The following is an 11,578-nucleotide window of genomic DNA, read 5'->3' as shown; positions in this document are numbered from 1 at the left end:
TATTATGTTCCAATAAAATAGTTTAATTATGTGATAGCTACTTGATAACATTTTGTGCATCAAGCTAGGTTATAGTCGTCGTTGTCGGCAGCCGTCCGTCTCGAGAGACGATGGTGTAGCTTCTTAAGAGTCCATCTGCACCGCCGAGAATGGCTGTGCAGTCCAACTCGGGAGTGACACGGTATCTGTCTCCTCCCGTGTTGAATCGACATCTTGTGATGACGCTGGAGTGTCCTCTCCAGTGAAGCTGAAGCTACAGAGCCTGGGCAGGGTGATATGGAGGGTCTGCTGTTGCCCATGCAGCAGACCCCCCCTCTCTTCGCAGCTGAAGGGTCCAAGGGAAAGACGGAGTCAATACAGCTTGGCTTCAGGTGCGCTGCAGGAGTTGCCGGTGTTGACTACAATGTCAAACCGCCTTAGGGACTCCGGCTCCGGATTTTCTGTCGGGGTTTACTCCCTTAGCCTTTCCCCTGAAGAGGTATGCCGCAAGGCAGCGGAGGTTTTTTGGAGTCAGAGTTTTCCTTCTCTGAGGCTAGGTTATAGTATAAAATAAATAAAAGTAAAGATGAGGCATGCCAATAATTGGATGTTTTAGTTTTTATAAATTATTTTTCTTCATTGTATTTATTAGCATGACATAGATTGTCAAAACCATACAGGTTTCACATATACAGCTCAACAAAACCTCATCTGTACACAAATCCCTCCCCACTGTCAGCTGTCTGTTCCCTGTGTCCACAGCTCTGTTTCTATTTTGTTCATCAGCTTACTTTATTCATTATATTTCACATATTAGTGAGAGCATATGGTATTTGTCTTTCTATGACTGGCTTATTTCCCTTTGAATAATAATCTCCAGATCCATCCATGTTGTCACAAAAGGTAAGAGTTTCTTCTTTTTCATGGCTGAGTAGTATTCCATTGAATATATGTACCACAGCTTTTTTATCCCCTCATCTACTGATGAGCTTTTGGTCTGTTTCCAGATCTTGGCTATTGTAGGTAACACTGAAATGAACATAAGGGTGCATAAATTCTTTCAATCAGGGTTTCTGGTTTCTTCAAATATATTCTCACAAGTGGGATTGCTGGGTCTAAAGGCAGATCCATTTTTAATTTTTTGAGGAAACTTTATATATTTTCCCAACTGGCTGCTCCAGTCTGCATTCCTGTCAATAGTGCACATGGATTCTCTTTTCTCTACATCCTCACCAACACTTGTGGTTTGTGATTTATTGATGATAGGGGTGAGGTGATATCTCATTATGGTTTCAATTTGCATTTCTCTGATGATTAGTGATGTTGAGCATCTTTTCATATGTCAATTGGCCATCTGTATGTCCTCTTTAGAGAAGTGTCTGTTCAGGTTCTTTACCCATTTTTAACTGAACTATTTATTTTCTTGGTGTTGAGTAGTATAAGGTTTTTATATATTTTGGAAATTAATCCTTTATCAGATGTACCATTGGAAAACATGTTCTCCCATTTAGTGGGTCTCTTTTTCATTTTGCTGATGGTTTTCTTTGCTGTGGAAAAGCTTTTTAATTTGGTATAGTCCCATTTGTTTATTTTTTCCTTTGTTTCCCTTGCCTGGCAAGATATACCTGCAAAAAATACTGCTACAAGAAATGTCCAAAATTTTACTGCCTATATTTTCTTCTAAAACATTTATGATTTCACTACTTACATTCAGGTCTTTAATCCGTGTTGATTTTATGCTTATATATAGTGTAAGTTGGTGGTGTCGTTTCTTTTTTTTTTTTTTTTTTTTTGCATGCATTTGTCCAGTTTTGTCAATACCATTTATTGAAGAGACTTTCTTTACCTCAATTGTATGTTCTTGCCTTCTTTGTCAAGTATTAATTGACCATAAAGGCATGAGTTTATGTCTGTGTGAAAGAGTAGTGTTTTATGTGTCATGGAGAATAATAATTATCATGCTATCACACTAAACAGTCAAATATCTTTTTAAAAAATCTTCAAAAATTGCATAATGAATTGGAAATCTCAGTTTCTCAGCAGAAGAAAAATATTGTGCTCATTATGCTAAATATTTACATACTACCAAGTTTCATTTTTATGATGTAGAACTATAAAATTGCCGTATTTATATATTTATTATTTGATCCTTACCTGAGGATATATTTTATTTATTTTTTAGAGAGAGAGGGAGAGAGAAATAGAGAGAGACAGAGAGAGAAAGAGAGAGAATCTATGTAAGGGAGAAACTTCAATCAGTTGCCTCTTAAACGGAGATCAAACTCACAAGCCAGGCATGTACCCTTACCAAGAATCAAACCCACAACCTTTTGGTACATGAGATGACACTCTAACCAATTGAACCACCTGGCCAGGAAAAAATTGTCTTTTATAAAATACATAGCTGAAGATATTGATATTAGTATACAATTTTTTTCTTAGGTATTCAAAATTTATACAGAATACAATTCTGTTTCTGAGTAAACAAAAAACGCTATCAGAATCATCTTTTTAAGCCCAATAAAATTTTACCTAGAACTAAAGTTTCCCTTTTAATATATGAATAGTATTTATCAGTATTAATCAAAATTAAACTAATAAAATTAGATTAAAATAACTAAGCCAAGAATGTAAAATTCTTTTAAAAATTATATTTGAAAAGGTATATTCTTCTTTTTATATTTAACTAAGTGGTTAAATAAATGTTTTTGCTAAACTGTTTAAGTAAACCCATCCCCTAGTAAAATAAAGTCAATGTAATTCTAAAGTAAAAAAGAAAAGAAAAGAATGTCCCTGGCTTGATCCATGGCAAGTAGTAGTTTCTACTCATAATTAAATTAAATTAAATTAAATTAAATTAAATTAAACTGAACAAATATTGAATGAATACTTATTTACAAAACACCGTAGGCACTAAGGGAAACACAAAGTTAAATATGACAAAGCCTTTCACATAGTAATAATAGAATACCCATCTTTACTGACTCTGTTCTTAAAAAAAAAAAAAAAAAAATACACTTAGGGCCCTGGCCAGGTAGCTCAGTTGATTAGAGCATCATTCTCATATACCAAGGTTGCAGGTTTGCTTTCCCTGGTCATGGCACATGCAAAGAATCAACCAACAAATGCATAAATAGGTGGAACAACAGATTGATGTTTCTTTCTCTTTCTTTTCCTCCCTCTCTATAAAAGTCAATAAATAAAAATTTAAAAAATACAATTAAGGCCCATAGAATGCAGGCTGATAAGAAAGCTGGATTTATGAACCAATCTTTGCAGCAGTTTGTCATATGCCAAACCTTTTCATGCTTGATGTCCCTATTCACTTCCTCCAATCTTATCTTCTTCTTTAATCTCCTTAGATTTTAGTAAGCTTACTTCATGAAGATTCTGAAGATACAGGCTTCACATCTCTGTAGGCCTGGTGACAGATCCTCTGCTTGGCACTGCCTAGAACTTTCCTCAGCTCTGACTTGAAAGCCAAGTCTTTGACCAGTCTTTTACATGTGGCTTGTAGGACTCTTGCTTTTCCATTTTAGAAAAAAGATTAAAAATTCTGTTCTTATCTTTTTATTTTTAATACCAAAATAATTTATTCATTTCATAGTTTAATAATCAGGAGAGAAAACATAAAGGAGAGCACCCAAAAACTTAGTTTTAGCCAAGAATTTAACATGTCATCTCTCTCCCTCAATCTCAATCTCTATCTCAATATCAATATCATTCTTTCTCTCATTAGAACTGAAAAAATAAGCAGTAAGTGGTGGAAGGCAAAAAGTTAATAAAAAGCACATAAAACAGAAAGCAAATAAATCCATTCATGTATTTGCCTTTCCCCTGACAGCAGAGATGAACATTTTGTGTTTTGATTTTCAGGTATAATCTACTGTCCTGAAATTCTGTGATTTTAAAAATGGATGCCTTCCATTTTATTGAGGTCACTTAATTAACTACAAAGTGCAAAATGAATATAAACCCTCTGAAGCTCTTTATTGCATTCTTTATTTCTCTTGTGTTGAAATGCCTCTCTTAACAAAGAAAATGAGTACATACTATATCTTACCTCAGAACAGTTAAAAGATGTTAAAATTCTGTATTTATTTGTTTTAGCCTGGGTATCAGTCTAGGTTATTTTTCCCAAAAGAATATAAGAGAATTTCTTTTTGACAAGTCATTGCAAATTTGGTCCTTGCAAGCATCTTTTCATTATATGTAAATAAGGAAAATGCTGCTCTTTTCAGTGCCACAGATTTTATATTTGCAAGTGATTTTTTTATATATATTAATGTGAACAATTTCATGCAGTTTTGCTTTAGCTTACTTTTTCCTGCCATAATTTTTCTATTGTCATTATTAATTCTTTGAAAGTTATTTTTCTCATGTATGAAAGGTTGAGGTGGTGGATAGTAAAGGATGTTTTTATTCTATTGGGAATTATATTTTAGGAAAAAAGATATAAATTGTAATGGGAAATAAAATAGTAGAATCTCATTATTTAAAGGTCCATGCTCTGACCAGAAGAGCATTCAAAGGACACATTTAAATTGGAAATTATTTTAGTCAGAGATTTAAATAATCAATAGAGGCAAATGAATAGCTAAGGATAGTTGAGGTATGGATGTGCTGTGTGAGTGTCAAATAAAAGAAAGCAAGCAGAATCCATTTACAAACATTTATTAAGCACTGTCTATGTGACAGGTGCTGAGGTTGTCATGACATATCATCAGGAACAAGACAGAGACAATCATGTTCACAAAAATATTAGTCTGGGAGAGAGCTATATGCTAAACATGATACTAGCTGCTTAAAATCACAGACTCTTGGTCTTCTGGTTTAATACATTGTGATTCATGAAATTGATATAGAAGCATGAAAATATCCAACATTTCTGGGGCATATCCATTTACACTCTGAAAGACCCACCACAGTAACAAAATTTAAAAGTCAATATAACAAAAAAGTATCTAGACTTCTGGGCAAGATGGAGGCATAGAAAGACACGCTGCATCTCCCTCCACAAATAAAAAGGGATGCCACTATCTCAAAACTAAAAACAACCAGAAGCTCCAGAAAATCAAACTGTATGGAAGTCCAGCAAACAAAGATATAAAGAAGAAATACTCATCCAGACAGGTAGGAGGGGCGGAGCTGGGGCAGAGAGGGTGTGGTGTGGTGGTGGCAGCAGCAGTAGCAGCAGCAGTGGCAGGCCAGCGGAGGGCACAGTTACACATTTTCAAAAGTCAGGAGGGACACATGGGGAGCACTCCCAGCTCCTCACTGGCCCTTGCAGCTCACGGTCCCAGCACCTGAAAAAATCAAACCCATTGCTTTTGACTGTGCAAACCAGTAGGGGTGGGGACAGAGGCAGAAACAGTCAGTTTCTCAGCAGAGTCTGCTTGTTTAAAGGGCTCCCATGGTCCTAGAACATCCACAGGTCCACGCACTCTGGGAATGATGGCCAGGGCAACAGCTAGAGAGGCACCAGTCCGATTTGGAAGTGGAAAAAGTGCCTGGAAAAGGAGCGAGTGCTGGGCAAATGGCATTGTTCCCTCTCTGACCCCTCTCCCACATACAGCACCACAACGTGGTGAAACAGGTCACCCTGTACTTATGAATCCCTAAAGCTTTGCCCCTTACAATGTAACAGGAGCGACAGCTCTACCTGAGACACAAAGGCAAACAAACACAGGAGCCTGTCAAGATGAGGAGACAGAGAAATATGGTCCAAAAGAGGGAATAGTTCAAGATTCCAGTGGGAGAACTAAGTGATGAGGAGATAGCCAACCTCACAGATGAGGAGATAGCCAACCTAACAGATGCAGAATTCTAAACACTGGTGATAAAGATGCTCACAGGCTTGACAGATATGCTTGAGTATGGCAAACACATAAGAGAAGAAGTGAAGGCTATGCTAAGTGAAACAAAGAAAAATCCACACAAAACCAATGGTGAAGGAAAGAAAACCAGGGTTCAAATCAATAATTTGGAACGTAAGGGAAAAAAAACAACAGTCAACCAGATAGAATGAGGAAACAAGAACTGAGAAAAATGAGGAGAGGCTTAGGAACCTCTGGGACAACTTTAAATGTGCCAACATCCAAATCATGGGAGTGCCAGAAGGAAAAGAGGAAAAGCAAGAAATTGAAAGCTTATGTGAAAAAAATAATGGAGGAAAACTTCCCAAATTTTGCAGAGGAAATAGATGTACAAATCCAGGAAGCACAGAGAGTCCTAAGCGAGCTGGACCCAGAGGGGACCACACCAAGACACATCATGATTAAAATGCTAAAGGTGAAAGATAAAGAGAGAATCCTAAAAGCAGAAAGAGAGAAGTGGATAGTTGTCTACAAAGGGGTACCTATAAGACTATCAGCTGATTTATCAAGACACTTTGCAGGCAAGAAGGGACTGGCAAACAGTATTCAATGTGATGAAAAGCAAGGACCTACAACCAAGATTACTCTACCCAGCAAAGCTATCATTTAGAATGAAAGAGCAGAGGAAGTGCTTCCCAGACAAGGTAAAGCTAAAAGAGTTCATCATCACCTAGCCATTATTACATGAAATGTCAGAGGGACTTACTTAAGAAAAAGAACATCAAAACTATGAATTTTAAAATGACAACAAACTCACAACTATCAACAACTGAACCTGAGAAGTAAAAACAAAATCCAACTATGCAAACCAGAAAAGGGATAGAATCATAAGTATGGGAAAATTTGCAGGGTTATCAGCTGGGATGGGGAAGGGGAGAAATGGAGAAATGGTTCAGGGATTAAGAAGCATAATTGGTTGGTACAAAAGAGACAGGGGGAAGTTAAGAATAATATAGGAAAGTGTGAAGCCAAAGATCTTATAAGCATGACCCATGGACATGAACTAAGGGGGGTGGAATTGCTGGAGGGAAGAGGGGTACTGGGCAGAGGGGAGCAAAGGGGAAAATAAATTGGAACTACTGTAACAATATAATCAATAAAATATACTTTAAAAAAAAGAGAGGGAGAAAAAAGGATCTAGTCACAGAAGTAAGAGAATTTGGTGGAATGCTCAAAGGACAGAGAAAAATGAGGCCTATGAGCTAGAGATTTAAGTGCAAGAGAAACAAAACAGATGAAAATGACAAAAGTTTAGCAAGTTGGAAACAGATAAAAATGTCTTACTTAGTTCAATCTTGATCATGATTTAACAAAATAGCCTGGTGAGCAATCTTCCATGGTAGTGATTTTAAATCCTAATAAAAATAATAAATCAGTGGAAGGTGACCTGCTGCGTTTTCTCCAGCTCCATGGAAATGATCAAGGGGAAAAGAACAGTATGAGTGCTTACAGTGGAGCATTCGTAATGAAAAAACAAATTGGCCACTTATGAATGAGAATCATCTATGCACAGTAATTCATAAAGAAAATGGTTAGCATTTTAACAGGGTTCCTTAGAAAAAGGGAAACTCTAATTTTAAAATTAGATACACTTTGTGTTTATTAAGACAATGTATAGTATGTTTAAAACACAAATGTGGTAAATGATATAGCTGCAGAAGAAATAAGACTTCTTTTGGACAAAATATGTAGAATTGGAGAAAGCAAACTTTTTATCCGACAATCTAATCCACACTCTCGTGAATGCATCCTCATGTGGTCTCTCCTCTGTCTCTATGTGTCTGTAACCGAATCTCTACTTTTTATAAGGACACCAGACATATTATATTAGACTTCACCCTAATCACCTTATTTTAACTTAATTCCCTCTTTAAAGACCCTGCCTCCATGTAGTCTGAGGTCCTTGGTGTTCAGACTTCAATGTAAGAATTTTGGAGGATACACTATTAAGCCCATAACAGTACTCTTTCAAATGTTAGCCATCCTAGTGAAAATTTTTCCACTATGGTTCTGATTTACATTTTCCTGTTGACCAGTGAGGTAACGTATCTTTTTATATATGTATCAGTCCTTTAGGTAATCTGTTTTGTGAAGTGGAGGATTAATTTCTTTGCCAGTTTTCCTATTGTGTCTTCTATTGATTTTAGGAGATTTTTATACTTTCTGGTGTGAATTCTTTATGAAATATGACTTGAAAATATTTTCACCAATTCTGTGGCTTACTTTGCATCCTCTGAATAGAATATTCCAACAAATGGAAGTTCTTAATTTTCATGTAGTCCAGCACCATTTATTAAAAAGACCATTCTTTCACCTTTCTGTGCTATCCAGAGAGGGAACCACATGGCGTTGTTCTCCCACATAGCTTAAAGGGGAATTTTCACAATGTCTGGAGCCCTTGATGTCCTGCAAAGGAAGGAGGAGGATGTCCTCAAATTCCTTGCAGTAAGAACACACTTAGGTGGCATCAACCGTGACTTCCAAATGCAACAGTACATCTACAAAAGGGAAAGTGATGACATCTATATTATAAAGCTGAAGAGAACATGGGAGAAGCTTCTGCTGGCAGCTTGTGCCATTGTTGCCACTGAAAACCTGCTGCTGTCAGTATCATATTGTCCAGGAACACTGGCCAGCGAGCTGTGCTGAAGGTTGCTGCTGTCACCGGAGCCATTCCTGTTGCTGACTTCTTCACTCCTGGAGATTTCACTAACCAGATGCAGCAGCCTTCCAGGAGCCAAGACTTGTAGTTACTGATCCCAGGGCTGACCACCAGCCTCTCACAGAGCCTGCCATGGCTCTGCATCACACAGAGTCTCCTCGGTATGATGTGGACACTACCATTCTTTGCAACAACAAGGGGGATCACTCAGTGGGTCTGATGTCCTGGATGCTGGCCCAGGAAGTTCTGCACATGCGTGGCACCATCTCCTGTAAATACTCATGGGAGGTCATGCCTGATCCCTGCTTCTACAGAGGTCCTGAAGGGATAGAGAAGGAAGAGCAGGCCTCTGCTGAAAGGGCTGTGACCAAGGAGGAATTTCAGGGTGAATGGACTGCACTAGCTCCTGAATTCCCTGCAGATCAACCTGAGGTGGCACACTGCTCTGAAGGCGCAGGTGTCCTCTGTGTCTGTCCAGCGGGTCCCTACTGAAGACTAGAGCACTTGGCTGCCATTGGTGACTGGTCTGCAGCCCCTTGGGCACAGGCCACTGAATAGGTGGAAACAACCAGGTTTTAACCTGCTTTTACAAAATCTCATCTTTAACACATTCACAAAACATTTATGTTACTAGGTCAACAATGTTGCATAAAACTAGCAATACATATATTTTGCATGTGATTGATGAATTTGAAAACATTATTTGTTATCTAGAACTCTATGTTTTCAAGGTTTTTTATTAGTATGTACCTTAAGTTTCTCATTATATTTCCACAAGGTAATTGGGTATTATTTGTTTCATTTTCTACCCAAGAAACCCATTAATTGCTTCACTTTTCACAGTGCCTGTCTTCTCATTATGTTGTTAAACAGTGAAGCAGGATGCTATTTTATGCTATTAGACTTCCTTAAGAAGATAGAAAGCTATATGTCTGGGACCAAATATTGTTTACAGATTCTCATTGTCTTAATTTATAGTAAACAAAACCTTGAATTTCCTTACTACTGACATGTGCTTGTATGAGTCATACCTCATGATATAACTTATTCAATTATATGTCAGTAACTTAACTTGAGTCAAATAACAACATTGTCACAGGACTTGAATGTAGCTTTCAGATTCTGCCTTTGCTGTCGCTTTTCAATTACCAAATCACACTAATCACTATTGCTGTCCAAAGTGACATCTTTTTCTTGTAGACTATTTATTTTACTGCAGGATTTAGTTTTATGGCTCCATTCACATTTTTATTCATATCCCAGAAAGAGTCACGTTCCTTGTTTCAGTCCCTCTGGATGTGAACTATGTAGCCCATCAACTCTGCTGTATCTTAGAGCATCTGCCTTATTCCAAGTCATTTCGCCTCGATACTAATCATGTATTTCCTGCATTCATTTGGCCTTTGTGTGATTAAATAGATATTTTAACTGTGTATGCATTTATCAAAACTTATTAGGAGAGACAAATAAGTAAATCAATGGTATTCCTTCCACTGGTGACTTTTTGTTCAGCTTACAAACCTGCAATCAAATATACCTGGGAGATTTATATCTAAGTCATATCAGTTGTGAAATTTTAGTATACACACACAGGTATAAAACAATTCCCCTTATTTTTGATGATTTGAGGCTCTTACTGATAGATTCATTTTTATTCAATTATTTTCTTTAATTTATTCAATATATTTTATGTAGCACATACATTTTTATCAGTCTTAGCATTATTTTCCTTTTATTTTTTTTTGAACTTTTTTTTCCTGGTCAAACTGACAAAAGACTTAGATCTAGGAATATTGCTTTTATATGACCACCATCAATTATGACCTTTTATTTATTAATTTACTATTGCTCCTTCATCATCCGCATCTCCCAATTCACTTTTATGTGGTATCTAGGGGTTGCTATAAAAACAGTAATATACTCAACAAAAACCCAAAACATAATAAAATTGTAATATGGCTTATCCCTGTTTAACTTAGTCTTTAACATTTTGAGATTCAAAATTTCATTTAAATTATGTTCAGTAGTATTGGACAGTTCATAACTACTAATTCTAGGATATTCCTGGAAAAAGATACTAGTTTACTTATAATACATTTTTAAAATATTATATTGGCATGCTGTAATGGTCTATAAAGTGAACATATAGTATTATTATAAAGCTCATTGATATAAACTAGTAAATGTAGATTGACTGTCGGGTATTTATTGTTATTATTTGCTATATGATATATCTCTAAAAGAGAATATGTGAGTGATTTCATGACATGTTTTTCTAGCAGTGGGAGTCATACTAAACACACACACACACTACTGGCTTAGAGAAAAGTTTTGAAACATTTGTTTATAAAGAAATAAGAAATAGCTTTTAAAATGTTGTAGTAATGTCTATCCACCATGATCTAAACCTCTTTACTTCATAGAATCATATTTTTAATAGCATTTTAGTCTGAAACTATAACTTTTTAATAATTATTTCTTATTAGAAAAAAATCTTATTGCTACCTCTAAGACTTACCAAATGACTCTAAATTTTCTATTTCATATTATATTTAAACCTCCTACTTCACCCCATAGGAATGTTCTATCATATCTCCTTGCTTCCTTTTCCCAGAAAAAGCCACGAGCATATACTTTAGCAGGGAATAAAGAGGCAAATTTCCTCCTTACTGAACTGCTAAGGAGAGGCTGCTGTCCTTTCCCCAGTTCACTGTAGCAGTCTGTCAGTCTGGGGTTCTGGAAAGTAGAATTAGATGAGTTTAGCTTACGGGATGCTTATCCAGAAATGCCGTTGGAAGGAAAGTATACCTGAGCATAAAGGGAAGTTGAGATTTAATATAGGCCCAGGAGCAGCTATTGCACAATCCTTGGAAAGCTCTGGACCTAAAATGGATTGGTATAAAACTTGTTCCATATTGAGTTTATATCAAATAGTCTTTGGATGCCAGCCCTGATCTTTGGTGAGGTACTTGAAACAGTCCCTCAAGAGGCTGAACGGTGAGGGCTGTTTGCATGCAGCAATGCCCTGCAGCTATGGCAACAAGTCTTTCCTTGAAAAGAG

The 11,578-nt window shown here is 36.7% G+C and overlaps 1 pseudogene; it reads left to right on the top strand.

Moving 5' to 3' along the window:
- The first annotated feature begins 8,240 nt into the window (after positions 1-8,240).
- LOC150019306 (small ribosomal subunit protein uS2 pseudogene) lies at positions 8,241-9,096 on the top strand (annotated as a pseudogene).
- Positions 9,097-11,578: the final 2,482 nt, after the last annotated feature.

Source organism: Furipterus horrens, unplaced genomic scaffold (assembly GCF_987537825.1).
Source record: "Furipterus horrens unplaced genomic scaffold, mFurHor1.1.pri manual_scaffold_2, whole genome shotgun sequence".
Classification (NCBI taxonomy): Eukaryota; Metazoa; Chordata; class Mammalia; order Chiroptera; family Furipteridae; genus Furipterus; species Furipterus horrens.
Note: the sequence above shows the minus strand (reverse complement) of the source record. Positions and strands in the feature narration are given on the sequence as shown.